The 16,995-nt window shown below is 41.9% G+C and overlaps 1 long non-coding RNA gene across 1 annotated transcript; it reads right to left on the bottom strand.

Moving 5' to 3' along the window:
- Positions 1-438: 438 nt before the first annotated feature.
- Positions 439-7,290, bottom strand: LOC138156663 (uncharacterized). The gene is made up of 3 exons (XR_011167202.1): positions 7,001-7,290; positions 6,003-6,141; positions 439-1,855 (listed from the first exon to the last, which is right to left on the bottom strand). It is a non-coding gene; the product is annotated as an uncharacterized lncRNA (long non-coding RNA).
- Positions 7,291-16,995: the final 9,705 nt, after the last annotated feature.

Below are 16,995 nucleotides of genomic sequence, written 5' to 3'. Positions count from 1 at the left end.
GTTTTTCCCCACTCGAATCCATCCTCCACACAGCTGTCTAAGTGATCCCCCGAAAACACAGGTCTGACTGCATTAAATTACAGTGGCTTCTGGGGCAGCTAAGTGGTGCAGTGCAGAGAGCACTGGACCTGGAGTCAGGAAGACTCATCTTGATTTCAAATCTGACCTCAGACACATATTAGCAGTGAGACCTGGGCAAGTCCCCCATCTGTCAAAGGAGCTGGAGAAGGAAACGGCAAACCACTCCAGTGTCTCCACCAAGAAAACCCCAAATAGGGTCACAAAGAGTCAGACATGACTGAAATGACTGAACAGTGGCCCCCAATTACCTCCAGGATCAAATATGAAATCCTCTATCTGACCTTTGAAGTCCTGCAAAAGCAGGTCCTTTCCTACCTTTTGTCTTTTGACACATTACTTCCCTCCAAGCACCCTGGCCTTTTTGCTCTCCCTCCCCGTGATTCTTCATCCCCATCTCAGGTGTTTGTGCTGGTGCCTGAAACACTCCCTTCTCATCTCTTCCTTCAAGACCGAGCTCCAATGCTTCTGTTCATTTTCCCTGGTCCCCAGCCCCTCTAGGGCTTTCCTTCTGGGTTCCTTCTCTTTTGCCCTCTACCTGTCTGGCAAATACAACCTGCATGTTGTCCCTTCCATTAGAAGGGAAGCTCCTCGAGGGCCAGGCGAGGACCATGTTTTTGTCCTTCTTTGCATCCCTAGCACTTAGCACTGTGCCTGGCACATAGTGAGTCCTGAATAAATGCTTGCTGCTTGCCTGACAGGGTAATAATCGCAATTAATACTAGTTATTGATTAGAAGAAGAGATGCCCAAGCACATTTTGCCCTAGAAAACAGTTAGAAAAAAACAAAACCTTTTGTTCTTCTCCATTATTTTCCATGACAATGGGATATATTTCGGTTAACTGCTTCCATCAGCCTTTAAATAGCTCCTTTTCTCCCTCAATTTCCTTTCATTTCAATGGAACTGAGTTGGATTTGCAACTGTATTATCAAATCTGTTCAACATGAGGTCCTTGTTTCCAGAGAATGTCAATTGGCTAGAAGCTTGAATAAGTACAGGTAAGGCCACATTTAACATGCAGAAGCATTTGTCAGCTTTTAAAAGGGGGGGGGAGGGGAATCAGAATAAACCCCTTAATGGCAGGAACCAGCCTCTTCAAAACCATCATAAATCTTGCCTTACAAAGTGTTTTCTATGCTGTGAGTTTGGCCAGGTGGTGAATGGGGCTTGGGAACTAGACTTTTAATTCCATTGGTGTAGGGAACATCCTGTCTGGTCTTGAGAGCTGCCTGGATCACTAGATGTTAAGTAAGTTGTCCAAGGTCACACACCATGTGTCAGAGGGGAGACTTGAACCCAGGTCCTCCTCACTTACTATAAGTTTTTCTAGTGTGTCTTTATCCACTACTCCAGGTTTGTTGTGGAGAGGGCCACCATCACTATTATCTCCATTAAGGTAGCAACTGTTTCTGTTCTGCCCAGAGACTCTGAGAGGCTTCCCCATCCAGACTGGTCCTTTTGGGAAGTCAAATGAGACCATCTTTTGCCTCAATTTTTACCTAACCTTTAATCACTGAATGGGTATTGCCTGAGACAGACTGAAACCTGAGAAAGACCTTAGCTTAAAAAAGCCAGGGTCTCCCACTGTATCCAGGGCCATTGCCAGTTCAGTGGTCTTGCTCTGTCTTGCCACTGGACTCCAGTGACTCTAGAGAAGGAAGTGAGGCTGATGACCTTGTACAGCTCTGCCTCATGTAAGTCCAATTCATTTGCAAGTCAAGACATCATGCTTCTGAAGTCATTGGTCCTCTTTGAGAAGGAAGAATGAAGAGCAACTACAAATGAAAACAAACAATTTTATAGGTGAAAATACAAGGTGTAGATCAAGACATGATTTGACCAAAGGCATAGATTTAGTTAATGGCAAATCTGAGATTTCCAACCTAATCTTATAACTCCAAGTCTATCAAGACTTTTGTATTTTTATCTCCAAGTCATTCCTTTCCCCATTCTAGTAAATGCTTAAAACATATCTGTCAACATGTTTTCAATTCTATTTGACATACATTTATTAAGCTCCTACTATATGCTGAGTATTGTGCTCTATATTGTGGATGAGGCAAATCCTGAGAAGATATAGTTCTTGTCCTTGGGGGTTTAGGATAGGAATAACTCCATTCCATTCCATTCCATTCCATTCAACATTCCTTTTTAAAAAATTCAATACGTGCAAGCAAATAGTTTCTACTCTCCAGGAGTTTGCACTCTTTTGGGATATACTATGTGTAAACAATTAAATAAATATAAGATCCTTTGAGGGAGGAAAGGCAGCCCAGATGATCCTGGAACGAAGATAAGGATCCCAAGAAGCAGAGATAAGAGGTGGAGTTCTGAGTTTGAGTGAAAGCAAGAAGGCAGGAATGTGCAATTTGTGAAAGAAGATAATGTCAAATTAGTCTGGAAAGGAGACTTGATTGTGTAGGGCTTTAACTACCAAGTTGAGAGGCTTACATTTTATCCTTGAGGTAAATGGGAGCCATTAAAGATCCTTGACTGGAGGAGATGCACATTACAGATAGCTATAGTATCCAATAATATATGATTGGTGCTTTAGAAAGGGAAATTTGTTGTTGTTCAGTCCGACTCTTTGTGACCCAGTTTGGGGTTTTCTTGGTAAAGATTCTGGAATGGTGTGCTATTTTCTCCTTTAGCTCACTTTTCAGATGACAAAACTGAGGCAAGTAGGGTTAAGTGACTTGCCAAGGGTCACACAGTAAGTATTTGAGGCTGGCTTTGAACTCAGAAAGATGAGTCTATCCACTTCATCTTCTAATGATGTGTTAATTTGAAGTGGGAAGAGGAAGACCGTCACTCCATAGCAGGATGAACCAGAAAAGGCTTATGGGAATATTTGAAATATCTGAAACTCTATAAAGGAGTAATTTGAATTCAATGTGCAAGGGAGGAGAAGGATTTTACAGGGAAGGAAGAAGAGAGAAATACGTGTCTGAATCAGCCAATCTTTATTTCTCAATATTTCCCTTTTCCCTTCCCTCCTAAAGACCTGTCCCTTAGTATAAAGCATGTAAAAGGGAGGGAGGAGGGAGAAGATCAGATTAGCCAACCCTAGGAAAGTCTGCCATTAGCTAGAGTGTTCTATACCTATAGTTTCTCACCTATGCAAAGAAAGAAGGGAAATGCCTTCCAATACCTCTTTTTTGGGACTAAGAACAAGTATTTATTAAGTGATTACTGTATGCCAGTTACTGTAAGATTCTAGGATGCCAAAGACATCGATGAAATAGCCTGTAGCCTCAAGAAGCTTACATTCTCCAGAGTTGGGGGAAACAACACGTACACATACGAGTGTACAAAATACAAAATGTATACAAAGAAACTGGCATCTGGGGGTGGGAAGGTCAGGAAAGTCCTCATGTAGGAAAGAGCTTCTGAGTCGAACTGGGAAGGAAGGTAAGGATTCTAAGACATGGAGTGTAAGGAACAAGTGGATTCCAGGTGTGGGGGGTGGACAGCTTACGGGAAGACATCAAGACAAGAGATGGAGGACTTAGAATGGGACGCAGTAATCAGATTGTAGAACACACAGTAATCGGATTGTAGAACACAAAAATGAGAAATGTGATAAATTTGCAAAGGCTGTTACCAGGCTTTAAATCCAAACAGGAGAGTCCTAGAGGCAATAGGAAGCCACTGCAGGTTATTGAGGAGGGGAGTGACACAGCTTCTAATCTGCAGTTAAGGAAAATTATTTTGATGGCAATGTGGAGGATGGACCGTCGTGGGGGTAGATCCCTGAAGGGAGCAGGGAGGAGGAATTTGCATTTCTGTATTTGAATCCCAGTCCTCTCCCATCAAGCACACGTTCTGCTGTTCCACAATAAGAAAGAGAGAAACAGCCCGGGGGGTGTCATTTTGCATAGAGTTTGGGGGAAATGAAACATTCCATATGCAATCTGTTAATGTTCTGTGTTTGGAGATCCCTTTCAGTGCTGATATTCTACGTTCTAAGGGTTCTTCTCTGATCTTTGACATCCATGTGTCCAGATCCCTCCTAGGTCTGATATTGCCTGTTCTTAAGTCCTCCCTAGCTTGGAGATCATATATATTCTCAGGTTCTTCTGAGCTCTAAAATTCCAGTTTCAAAGGTTCATTCAAGCTCTGACATTCCATTTTTTAAATGTTTTCATAATTTTTGAATGAACAAATCTTTGTTTTCTCTCTCCTCCTCCCATCCCCAATTGGGGTAGGGAAAGAAAAAAAAAAACAATCTTATAATAAATATAACCAGTCAAATAAAACAAAATCCCACATCGTCAGTGTTCGAAAATTCCTGTTTCATCTACACCTTGAGTCCATTGCCTCTGGTCAGGGTGTGGATGGCTTCATCCATCAGCCTGTTTCTCAGTTGCATCAGAGTTCTGAAGTCTTTCAAAGTCATTTGTCTTTATCTTATGGTTATTTTTCTAATTGGTTCTACTCCTTTCACTTTCATATGAGTATTTTCTTGAAATTTCAAGTTACTTGAAAACTGTCCCTTTCATCATTTCTTAAAGTTTAATTGCAATACATCGGTATACCAGAATTTGTCCAGACAACTTCCCAACTTTCTTTGTTTCCAGTTCTTTGCTCCCACAAAAAGATCTACTATAAATATTTTTGTCCATTGGATCTTACATTACACGTTCTAAGGTTCCTCCAGTCTCTGATATCTTAAGTTCTAAGTCCTTCCCTGTTCTAATGATATAGGTTCTAAGCCAACTCCAACATTTCATATTATTTTAAGACCCCTCTAATATCTGACTCTCTATGTTTTTTGCGGTCTTCCTCACTTCTACCTTTAAAATGAAATTCAAGCACCATCTTGACAATGAAAGCTTTCCTGGTCCCCCCAAATGCTAGTGCCCTCCCCCCTAGACTAACTTATGCTTAACTACATTGCTTATATATGTGTATATTGACTTTCTACTTGTGCCGTATGAATTTTTATGTCCTTAGCATCTTTCCCAGTAGAATGTGAGCTTGTTGCAAGTAGGGGCTGTTTCATTCTTTGTATAGGGTCACCATCTAGCATGGTGTAGCCCAATAAATGCTTGGTGACTGTTGATTACCATTCTCACAACCCTTCAAGTTCTGGAAGTCTATCTAAAATTCTGTTAGTCTACAAACAAAAGAAGAAAAAGTGGGTCTTGTGCCTTAGAGTAGAACAATAACATTTGTCTTTTTCACTATTGGGGGATGGTAACTGCTCTGGCTCCTTAGTTACTCATCTTCATCATCATAATCTTCTTCTTCTTCATCATCATCATCATCATTAGGATTTCTATAGCTGTATAAGATTTGTAAAGTGTTCTACATACATTACTAGTTCACTTGATTCTCATAACAACCCTGGGAGGTAGGTGCTGTTTTTATCCCCATTTTACAGATTTACATTTTACAAACTGACACAAACAGAGGTTTAAATAATTTGTCTGGAGTCACACAAGATTTGAACTCAGGCATAGCAAGCACTCCATCCACTGGTCCAAGTCATAAGCTTCTCTTCCAGGGTCTCTTTTGTGTTCAGTTCAGGGAGGTCTTGAGTAAAACTGGGAGTCACGATGTCTGGTTATTTTCTTTTTTAGAAGAGCCATCCTAATCACCCCCCTTCACAACCCCCCTCCAGCAGCTAGTCTTCTGTGTCCAAAACACTAGCTCCTTTTCCAAATAGTCCTCTGGGTCATGGGGTCCCCATGTGTCAGTGCTGCCCTATCAGCCAAGGCCATCAGCCCCTGCTGGGTTTGGACAAAGAGATAAAAAGAGGCCCCAGGGTGGCCAGGAGAGAGGAGAGGCACAATGAGGAGGCATTCCAGGAAAAGACCCCAGAGTACACAGAGTCCTGAGCCTTTCAACTTTTGACAAACAAAACACTTTTACATTCCAAACAACCCCACCTCCTCCAGGAAGCCTTCCTCCACTGACCTGGAAGGAAGTGGAAGATGACTTTCCTCGTTCCACTTGGTGGGAGCTCCAAGATACTGGTTAGGGAGGATGAGGGAGAAAGAATATTTCAGGCTGCCTCTGAGTTAGAAATCTGCATGTGCACAACAACAGGGAAGACCTTAGCAAAAAGAAAAGCAACAGAAATGTCCCAAAATGTACTAGAGGACAAATCTAAGAAAAAAGCAAACGATAAAACCCCATGCCCCAAGTGTCTATTTACAAACGGACAAGACATGGGTAACAAGATAAACTAGGAATCCTATGCAAGGCAGCCCATTCCACACCCCAGGTCTCACTGAGACTCAGGGAAGTTGGACCCATGCCTAGGTTGGGAATCTCTATAAAAGGAGCAGGGTCAGTTAGAGGGGTAGAATAACATTGTACATACACAAACACACATATGCACAATCTATCCTTCAATATGTCCATTAATCCTTACCTCCATCCACTTATGGATCCATCCACCCCTCCTCATATCCATGCGTTTGTATATTTATATTTTTATTTACATCTGTTGCTTTTATATTAGCTTCATTTCTAAATATATTCCTTTCCCTTCTCCTTTTTTTTTTTTGCAGGGCAACTGGAGTTAAGTGACTTGTCCAAGGTCACATGGCTAGTTTTTGTGTTAAGTGTCTGAGATGAGATTTGAACTCAGGTCTTCCCGAGTCCAGGGCCAGTGCTCTATTCACTGCGCCACCTAGCGGCCTCCCTTTTCCTCCTTAAAAAGTAAACCTTGCAACAAAGAGTAAGAAAGAAAGAGGAAAAAAACTCACCTCTAGTCAGCAAAACTAACCAACAGGATGACTGAATCTGGTTGCACACAGGCTTCCCAAAAGTCTTAGGGCACTTTTTTCTCCTTTTCCTTTTCCTCTCCTTTCTTTTTTTTTTTTAATTTAAATGTATTTATTTGCTTTTCATTTACAACATTCAGTTCCACAATCCCTTGAGTTTCAAATTTTCTCCCCCTCCCTCACCTCCCCGCCATGGCGGCATGCAATCAAATATACGTTCTTAGTGCACAAGTCATTAAAAATGAATAGGTTCTGCAAGGAACTGGGGAGAGGTGCATTTTCCTTTTTCTTCTTCAGGTCCAGGTTTGGTCATTATAATTACACAATATTTAGTTGTGTATTGGTTTGGTTCCTTCTATCTATATTGCTGAAATCACTGTACAAATTGTTTTCCTGGTTCTGCTGACTTTATTTCATGAGTTCATCTTAGTTCCACCCCCTTTCTACCATTTGTAATTTCTAATGGCATGGTCATCACATTCCTCTGCTATGATTTGTTTAGCTGTCCCTCAATTGAAGAGCACTTATTTTGTTTTCAACTATTTGAACAGTATCGTATGTTAAGAACTTATATGTGGGAATCTCGGGACCTAAAGTGGGGGCTGAGTGGTAGGCAGGAAAAAATGAAAATGATATTGTCATTGCAGAGGAAGTAGGTGAGGAATTCAGAAAAAGATCACAAACCTAAAACTTATATTGGGTGTGGAACACTTCAATTACCCCCAAATATCCATAAGAATCTCTCTGCTCAAAGCAGAGAAACTGAGTCCTTGGCTTTTTAAATTGATTTCATCCTTTAAAAAGTGGAGGAAAACTATAAACAGAACTTATTTTGGTCCTGATTGTCACCCCTAAGAAGGAGCTGATTTTTGGGGTGGAAATGATGGGAAACAGGGGGCATAGTGAGACCTTCCTCTTAGCACTGGTGACTGAGGGGAGGAAGGCTAGGCATAGTCTGATACCCTTCTTGTATTGAGGAGAAGTTGCGTTTCAAAGAAATGTTAGAGAAGCCGTATTTGGCTTCTGTCTTCTTGGCTAGGAAGAATGGTCTTTGAACTAGAAACACAGAACAGATAAGTGGAGAGATATTCTTTGGGTATCTAGCTGCCTTTGAGGAGTTTGTCTCAACCAACCCATGAGCTTTTACATTTGGGATTCTTGTTTTTCTCTGTGTCATGGACCCCTTAGCTAGTTGAGTTGAGTCTCGAGACTCCTTAGAATCATACTTTTAAAAGCATCAATTAAAATCTATAAGAGGATTGCTAAGGGAACCAATTATATTGATTAACACAATAATCAAACTATTTTTAAAAACCTCAACAAATTCACAGACCCTCCAGATTAAGAACCCTTGGTCTATATGAGCTCCATTTTCAGGAGGGGAAAAAACTGACTAATGATAGCAAGAAGTAAGTCAGCACTGGAGAGCGCCAGACATTGACCTGATTTCCAAACAAGGAAGAGAGTAGAGTCTTCAAGCAGTAAGCCAGTGAGACTTTGATTCTTTGTGTAGAGGAATTGGCTTCCCCTGTGGGAGGGCTGACCTCTCTTGGTGTAGCCCAGTAGAGTAAGATTTCCTTGATGCTGATTTAACTGCCCCCAATTCGGGCCAAAGATAAGGAGGGTGAGAGGGCCAGTGTCTGGCTGAAATCCTGCTTCCCAGTCTCTCAATCCGGGTTGCTCAGTTCAGAAATTAAATGTGAAATTGTTATTATATAATATTTCATAGACTTATCATGATTAGGTCGTATTCTTATTTCCTGTTATGATTCTTATCCCCTTTACCTTCTAACCACCACACGGCCCAAAACGAAAACAGGCACTAAAGATAAAAAATCATTTATTGGTGATTCAGTGAAATTAGAATTCAAAGATGTGGTATTATAACTTCTGAGTTATGCCCTCCCACTTCTGGGGACATCTAATGCTGTGCTTCATTTTAGAATTATACTTTTTTTCCCTCCAAGGAACAATGACTCCCAGAGGCCATTTTCTGAGGAGAGTTCTCATGCCTTTCCCATCTCCCTAAATCTGGTAGACCCATCTGTCTCTCTTTCTGAGGCCCCTCCTAACTCTGACATTCTATGTTTGAAAGTCCCTCTCAACCATGACATTCCCTGTTCCAAGGTTCCTCTCAGATTTGACATCCCCTGTTCTAAGGCCCCTCTCAGCCCTGAAATTCCCTGTTCTACCTCCCTCTCTGTTCTGAGCTTTTCCTCATTCTAAAGCAGTGGCCTCCAAAGTGGGGACTGAAGCTTGAGGCTAGGGGTGATCAATAATCAGAAGGGTCGAAGAGAAGTGGCATCCCACTCTGCCATTTTGCCTCCAGGACAGCCACACCTACCCTTAATTCCCAATACTTTACCACTTCCTTCCCTCCCTCTGCTGTGTAAGCTCCTACCCTCCTTCCCCCTTCTAAGTCCAGTGATGGCCCCCGAATTCATGATTACTCATAGCAACTGCAGGTGCCACTGCCAAACCAGATCACCTCTTGAGTCAGAGCCCTGTCTCTGCTTTTCCACCCCCTTTATTTGGGATGGGACAGAGTGAGTCACTCTGGAGGAGCAAGCTTGGATGGGTTGAGATATGGATCAGGATATCATTACATTATCCTTCTGCCCAAACCCACCACTCTTCCCAGCCTCCCTTTGACTGTTGAGGGAACCTCAACACTATCCTTTTGTTCTCCCCAGGTTGGCAACCTCGGCGTCACCCTTGACTCTCCACTACCCCTCCTCCTCCTCCATCAATCCATGGTCCATGATCAGGTATTGCCAACTCTACCTCCATAAGATCTCTCCAATCCCCTCTCCTTAACTACTAATGGCCACCATTCCAATCCAGGTCCTCATTACCTCTCACCTGGGCTATGGTATGCTCCCCACCTACTTTGCCTCCCGCCACAACAATCTATCCACCACATGGCTGCTAAAGTAACTTTCCTAAAGCATAAGTCTGACCACATCCCTCCCCAATTCAATAAACTTCTGTGGCTCCCTAGTGCCTCTGGAATTACATATTATACATATTATTTCATCTTTACCTCATTGTCTTTTAATTGCTATTTGTATACATTTTAGGATATACAAAATTATCTAAGTGCTGTTCTAAGGCCTCTCCCAGCTCTGACATTCAATGTTCTAAGGCCCTTCCCAGATCAGACATTCCCTGTTCTAAGGCCCCTCCCAACTCTGACATTCAATGTTTTAAGTTTCCTCCCGGCCCTGACATTCCCTGTTCTGAGATCTCTCCCAACTCTGACATTCCCTGTTCTAAAGTTCCTTCCAGCTCTGACATTCTCTGTGCTAAGAGTCTTCTCAGTTCTGCCTTCCCCTTATCTAAGGGCAGTCCCTACAGCTCATTCTTCCTATGCAGCATCATTCCAATCCCGAACTCTCCTTTTGGGTCACTGGCATCACAAGCCTCAGGCAAGGTCTGAAGCAAGTCTTTTTCTGGATCATGTTGGGATTTCCCTATAACCCTGAAATTACAGTCTATAAATTTAAATCCATCCCTGTTCCTGATATCCCACAGACTCTGCCCACACGAGGTCTTCAGTCCTCCTAATGCCAATTAGTGCAGACCCTGTGGGTGCTCAGGAAATTCCGGTTGACTGAATAAAGGGCCAAGAGGCCAGAAGGGCTGGTTGAGCAGGGACTGGCTGGTGATCAGACTGGTTTTTCCAAGCTTCTTTGTAAGACTGGAGTTACCAAATCCTAGAACATCAGAGCCGGGAGCCACCTTTTTGATCCTCTTGTCAAAACTCGAATTTTATAGATGGGGGCCAGAAAGGGGAAAGGATTTGCCAAAGTATTTATAACGATTTTAGACCAGGGCTGGGACATGAACCCATAACACAGAGCTTTTAAGCCTGGGCCCTGGGAGGTGTGTGCGTGCAAAAGGATCTGTGCTAAGGCAGTGGTAGGTACAGGATGTACTTGGACACCAGGTGTGGAGACTTTTTCCTTCATGATAGCTGAGAAACAACTTCTGTTGGGGTCTATCCCCGTCCCCTTCCCTCTCCCTTCCTTCCATCTTCTAGGGCCTTCTCTTATGAGGTCACCTTCCATCTCCCTGTAGGTATCTCAAATACAGGCATTTATTTACAAAGTGTAAATAAACAGAAGAGAATATCCTCGCTAGAATGTAAACTGCTTGAGGACAAGAGTTGATTTTGAATTAAAAAAAATTTGAACATAACAGACAAGTAAGCATCTCCATATACAAAGTACAACAAAAAAGATAATTGGATACGAAACTGAATATTTGTTATGTGTAGCTCATTTTTAAGTACATGTCAAAGCTGTTCTACTGTTCTTCCTTCTGTTCTCTTCTAAGTATTAAAAATGCTTGAATGACCCTCTCTCCCTCCCTTCTCCTTCCTCTTTCCCCCCCTCCTCTCTCTCTCTGTCTCTGTCTGTCTGTCTGCCTTTCTCTCTGGCAACCCTATTCCCTCTCTCTCTCTCTCTCTCTCTTTCTCTGTCTCTCTCCCTCTCCCTCTCCCTCTCTTCTCTCTCTCTTTCTCTCTCTCTGTGTCTCTCTGTCTCTGTCTCTCTGTCTGTCTGTCTGTCTGTCTGTCTGATCTACCTCTTCCCATTGGAAAAAAAAAGAGGAAAATCTCTTGTAACAAATAAACATAGTTAAGCCAAACACATTCTGACTTTGGCTGTATCTGGAAATGTAGGTCTGATCTTTTTGCTCTGCTTCATCCTGTCTCTGTTCAGAGCTTGGGCAGCAGGCTTCATCTTTGGTCCTCTGGAGCAGGGTTTATCATTGCATTACCCAGGGTTGTTAAATCTTTCAACGTTATTTGCCTTTATAATATTTTGTGAATAGTTATCCTGGTTCTGTTTATTTTCTTCTGTATCACTTTATATAAATCTTCCCAGTTTTAAAATGTTAAAAAAAATATTTCAATTATCAAGTATTTTTTTCTCCCTCCCACATCCCTCTGCTGGTTGGAAAAAAAAGTAAGAAAGAAAGGAAGGAAGGAAAAAACTGAGGAAGGGAGGGAGGAAGAAACTGAGGAAGAGAGGGAGAGAGGGAGGGAGGAAGGGAGGAAAAGAGAAAGGAAGGAAAGAAAGAAGGAAGAGAGAGAGGGAGGCAAGAAGGCAAGAAGGAGGGAGGGAGAACTACAAAACCCTATAAGCACAGTCAAGCAAAACATTTCCACATTGGTCCTAACCAAAAATGCATTTCTTGCTTTGTGTATTAATCCATGGTCTTCCTGCCATGAGGAGGTGAGCATTTTTCTTTGTCAGTCCTCTGAAATCACAGTTGATCAGAGTTCTTAAATCTTTCAAAATTGCTTGTTTTTTATATTGATTTTACAGTATTAATTGTTCTGGTTCTTCTCACTTCACTTGTCATCAGTTCATACAAGTCTTCCCAGGTTTCTTGGAAGCCATGCCTTTTGTCATTCCTTATAGCACAGTAGAATTTGGATACTATCACATTGATATGCCACAGTGTATCCAGCCATTCCCCAATTGCTTTCCAGTTTCCACCCCTTTGTTTTCCAGTTTTTGCTGCCACAGAAAAAGCTGCCATAGATGAATCTGTACATATAGGACCTTTCCTTCTTTCTCTGATCTCTTTGGGCTGCAGGTCCATTACTGATATACTTGGATCAAAGAGAGTGTACTGTTCAGAAACTTTCATCATTCCAAACTTCTTTCCAGGGTGACCAGACCTATTTCGAGCTCCACAGACTGTGTGTTAGAGGAGGCCTGTTTTCCTCCTCCCCTCCCTCAGCTCCTCCAAAACTTCTCATTTTTGATTTTTTTCACCTTTGATGGATGTGAGATGGGACTTCAGAATTCCTTTAATTTACTTTGTTTTCTCATTAGTGATTTAGAGCACTTTGAAAATATAGCCATAGATAGTCTCTGTTTCTTTCCTTTAGAATTTTCTGTTCATATCCTTAGGTTATTTACGAATTGAGAAAGGTTCTTATTTTTATGCATTTGAATCACATCTTTATGTATCTTGGAAGAGAAATCTTCATCAGAGAAACTTGTTGCAAAGATTTTTTTTCCCCTAAGTAAATTATTTCCCTTTTAAGCATAGCTGCACTGTCAATAAACATTTATGAAGTGTCTAGACTTGACTTGCCAGGCACTACACTAAGCACTAGCTTACATACAAAATGAAGCAAAAGGCAGAGTCCCTTCCCTCAAGGGTCTCACTAGTAGGGGAAACAATGAGCAAACAAGTATGCAGAAATAAGTCACATACAGGAAAAACAAGAAATATTAGCAGAGGTAAGGTTCTAGAATTAAGAGGGGTTGGGAGAAGCTTCCTGAAGAAGGTGGGATTTGAGTTTGAACTTGAAGGAAGCTGGGGAAGATTGTAGGTGGAGATTAGAGGGGAGAGTGAGAAAAGAGCCTTCCAGGTCTGTGGAACAGCTAGAGAAAATGCCTAGAGCTAAGAGACAGAGTGTATTGGATTTGTTTGTGCAAAAGCTTTTTAATTGTATGTAATCAAAACCCTTCATTTTATGATCCTTTAATCCCTTGTTGGTCTTGAACCTATTTAGAGATCAGAGAGAAGGACTTCCTTCCCTTTTTTTCTAATTTATTTATGATATGACCATTTTTATTTAGATCTGCATTCATTTGGGGCTTATTATCATCCAAAGTGTGAGTGGTTGGTTGAAACTTAATTTCTTCCACATATTGTCCAATTCTCCTAGTAGTTTTTTTTTTTTTAATCAAAAAGGGATTCTTTATCCCAGGAGCTTTGAGTTCTTTGAGTTTATCGAACCCTGAGTTACAAGGTATGTTTGCTTCTGCAGATTGTGAATCTAATCTGCTCCAATGATTGCCAGCTCCACTTTTGAAACCAATGCCAAATTCTTTTAAGCTGATGCTTTGAAGTAGAGTTTGAAATTCCAGTACACAAACCAGACCCCCTTCCATCCCATTCCCCCCCACCCATTTTCCCTGAGATTCTTGACCATTTGTTCTTCCAGATTAATTTTGTTATTATTTTTTCTAATTTTATAAAGTAATCCTTTGGTAGTTCTTTAGGTAGTATTGTCATTTTTTCATACATTGACTAAGCCTACCCATGAGCAGTTAATATTTCTCTAATTATTTAGGTCTGTTTTTATTTCTGTGAACAGTAACTTGTAGTTATATTTATATATTTATTTTATACATTTTGTAGTTATTTTAAATGATATTTCCTTTTTATATATCTTCTTTCTGGGTTTTATTGGGATTATATAGGAATGTTGGTGATTTGTGTGGTTTTATTTCATATCTTGTTACTTTGCTAAAGTTGTTAATTGTTTCAGTTTTTTTGTTGACTCTCTAGGGTTCTCTAGAAAACCTCTAAACCCTCAAATCAGCTACAAAAGGCATAATTTTGCTTGTTTTGTTGCCAGTGTTCATTCTTTCTCTTTTTCTTACTTTATCGTGTACACCTAAATGTGGACACGTGAAGACACAAGCACAAGCAGAGAAGGGGAATCACAGCACTTAGAATACTGGACTTGAAGGCAAGACCACAGTTCAAATCCAGCCTCTCAGACCCTTATAGATGTGTGATCCTAGGCAAGTCACTTCACCTTTCTTTGCCTCAGTTTCTTCATGCGTACAATGGAGGAGCTGGACTATATGGTCTTTGTGGTGTCTTCCAGCTCATCTATAATTCTACAATTCCATCAGGCACTGAATAAAGGAAGACAAAAGTAAGTAATTCTTGTCCTCAGGGGGCTCACATGTTATCAGAGGAATAAAAAGACACTGCCTCATACACCTTCATGTGAGCATGTGCACACACACACACACACACACACATACATGATCACTCTTCACAAATCAGATGGTAAGGAGGTTTCAGGAGATGTGTGTCATTGCTTTGTGCCCATTGGCTTCCTGGGATTCGAGTCCTTTTGCCCAGTGCTGCCATGAATGGACCCAGTTAGGTCCTAGAAGTCCCTGAAAGTATCTGAGGCAGGGTTTGAACCCCAGTCTTGGCTTCAGGTCCAGTATTCTAACCATTATGACTCCCTGTCATGCCTGTTCAGTTGGTCCATATTGCTTTTGAAAACCAAACTGGGCATGGTAAACCTGGAAGCAGCACCTGTAGCAGCTATTAGTCATTGAGAGGTGTTTGTGAAATACTTGGCTGTCCTTGTCATTAGGCCTCCCCCTCCCTCTTATTATTCTTCCTCAACCTCCCCAGTACCTGGGATAGCATTCGCAACCCCCGCCCCCCTTCCTTCCTCCCTTTGTGTGTCCTATGGGAGGAAACTAGGACCCAGCCCCCATAGAGCTGCCCAAGGTTGGATTGAAATGCCCTAGAATGATAATCAAGGCCTTTCTTTGTTTCTTTTGAGCTTCAGGACCTTTGGGGCAAGCTGCCTGTGTTTTCTGTGCCTATCCAGCCCTCCTTTCACCCATCTTGAATTGAGGAGCTTGGGATTGTTGATTTAGAATTGAAGGAAGACCTGAGAGGTCTGGTCCTCCTCTCAGACTATAACTGAGGTCTAGAGAGAAAATTGAGCAGAGAAGAGGACAGATTGGATACTTGTGGAGATAATGCTAGCAAGCTTTGGCAGCTGATTAAATATGGAAGGAATGGGAAAAAGCAAAGAATGACTCAGAGGTTGTGAGTCTGGGTGGCTGGGAGGGTAGAAGAGCCTTCCAAAGAAATAGGACACATCATGGATTGATGCTGGGCTTCACTTCCTGCACACCTCCCCACCAGGTGGTCCTGTAAGTTCCTGGGCGAGGAGAATTTGGTAAGGGCGGGGTACTGGATTTGCTTGTGTGGAAGTCTTCATTTTATTTTCTTTGGGGGTGGAAGAAATCTACATTGTACACAAGAGGAATCTTCTGAACAGAAAGACGAGGGGTTTGTTCCTAGTAAGCATCAGAGGTAGGGTTTGAACACAGGTCTTCCTGACTGCCAAGCTAGGGCTCTCTCTATCCATTACACCATGAACAATCAGTCAATAAGCTTATTAATCAGCTACCATGTGCCAGGCATTGTAAAGTAAGGCAAAAGACAGCCCCTGCCCTTGCTAGACACCCACCCTGAGTAGGTCCTAGTGTCCTGGTGGACAGTTGGGAGGTGTGTAAAATGGGTCTGGGTCTGTGCAGACACACCTGGATGAGGTGAGTTTGCTTACCTTTTCTCAGAGCTAAAGGTTACAGACACATATACAGGATCATAGACTTAGAGCTGAAAGGGATATTGAAATCTGTAGAGTCCAACTCCCTCATTTAACAAATGAGGAAACCGAGGCATGGAGAAGTTACATGACTTTTCTGGGATCACAAGTGGAACTTGAACTCAGGTCTTCCTGACTCCAAATGGGATGCTATTTCCTTTATATCATGAGACTCCCTTTTCTAGTCCAACTTGGAAGTCATCTTGAAAACTCCTTGTCCAACAGCCAGAATACCCATCAACACCCTGAAAAGTAGACCTCCAGCCTCTCTGCCTGAAGACCTCTAGTGAACGGATGTCCACTACCTGGCAACTGGGGGGTACAATAAATATAGCACAATGCTTGGAGGAGAGAAGACAAATCTGAATCCCTTGAGCCTCCAGTGTTTACTAGATGCGTCATCCTTGACACGTCTCAACTTTTCTCAGCTTCCGACTTTTCAATGTAAAACAGGGAGTCAGACTTGATGGTCCTTTCCAGTGCTAGAACCATGATTTTATGACAGAAGAAAGCTCCCTGTTCTTCTTGGGTTGAGCTCAGATTGTTTGTTACGAAATCTTTCCTTATAATGAGACTAAATTATTCTCCTTATGACTCCCATCCATTGCTCCTACTTTTGTCTTATGGGACCAAATAAAGCAAGTCTAACCCTTCTTTCTAAATACTTAAAGAATCTATCATTTCCCCTAAGAGTCTTCTCTTCAGTACTCCAAACACTCTGGTTCCGTCAACACATTCTTGTATGGACTTTCAGTATATCCATTGTATGGATCCTGGTCCTTGACTTTGAGAGGTACTCCAGCTTGGTAATATCCTCCCTAAAAGATGGCGCTCTGAACTGACTTCAGTCCTCCAGATGTTTCCCACAAACGCAGAACTATCATATCTTTCATTCCAAACACCTACTCTAAGAATTCAGTTTAAAATCACCAGTTTTTTGGCTGCCACATCATTCTGTTCACAAACATTGAGCTTCTGGTCCACTAAGACACCC

This window comes from Petaurus breviceps, unplaced genomic scaffold, assembly GCF_028583685.1.
Source record: "Petaurus breviceps papuanus isolate PSGF00001 unplaced genomic scaffold, PetGlider_PUasm1.0 156, whole genome shotgun sequence".
NCBI classification, from domain to species: Eukaryota; Metazoa; Chordata; class Mammalia; order Diprotodontia; family Petauridae; genus Petaurus; species Petaurus breviceps.
This window is presented reverse-complemented; position numbering and strand designations above follow the sequence as displayed.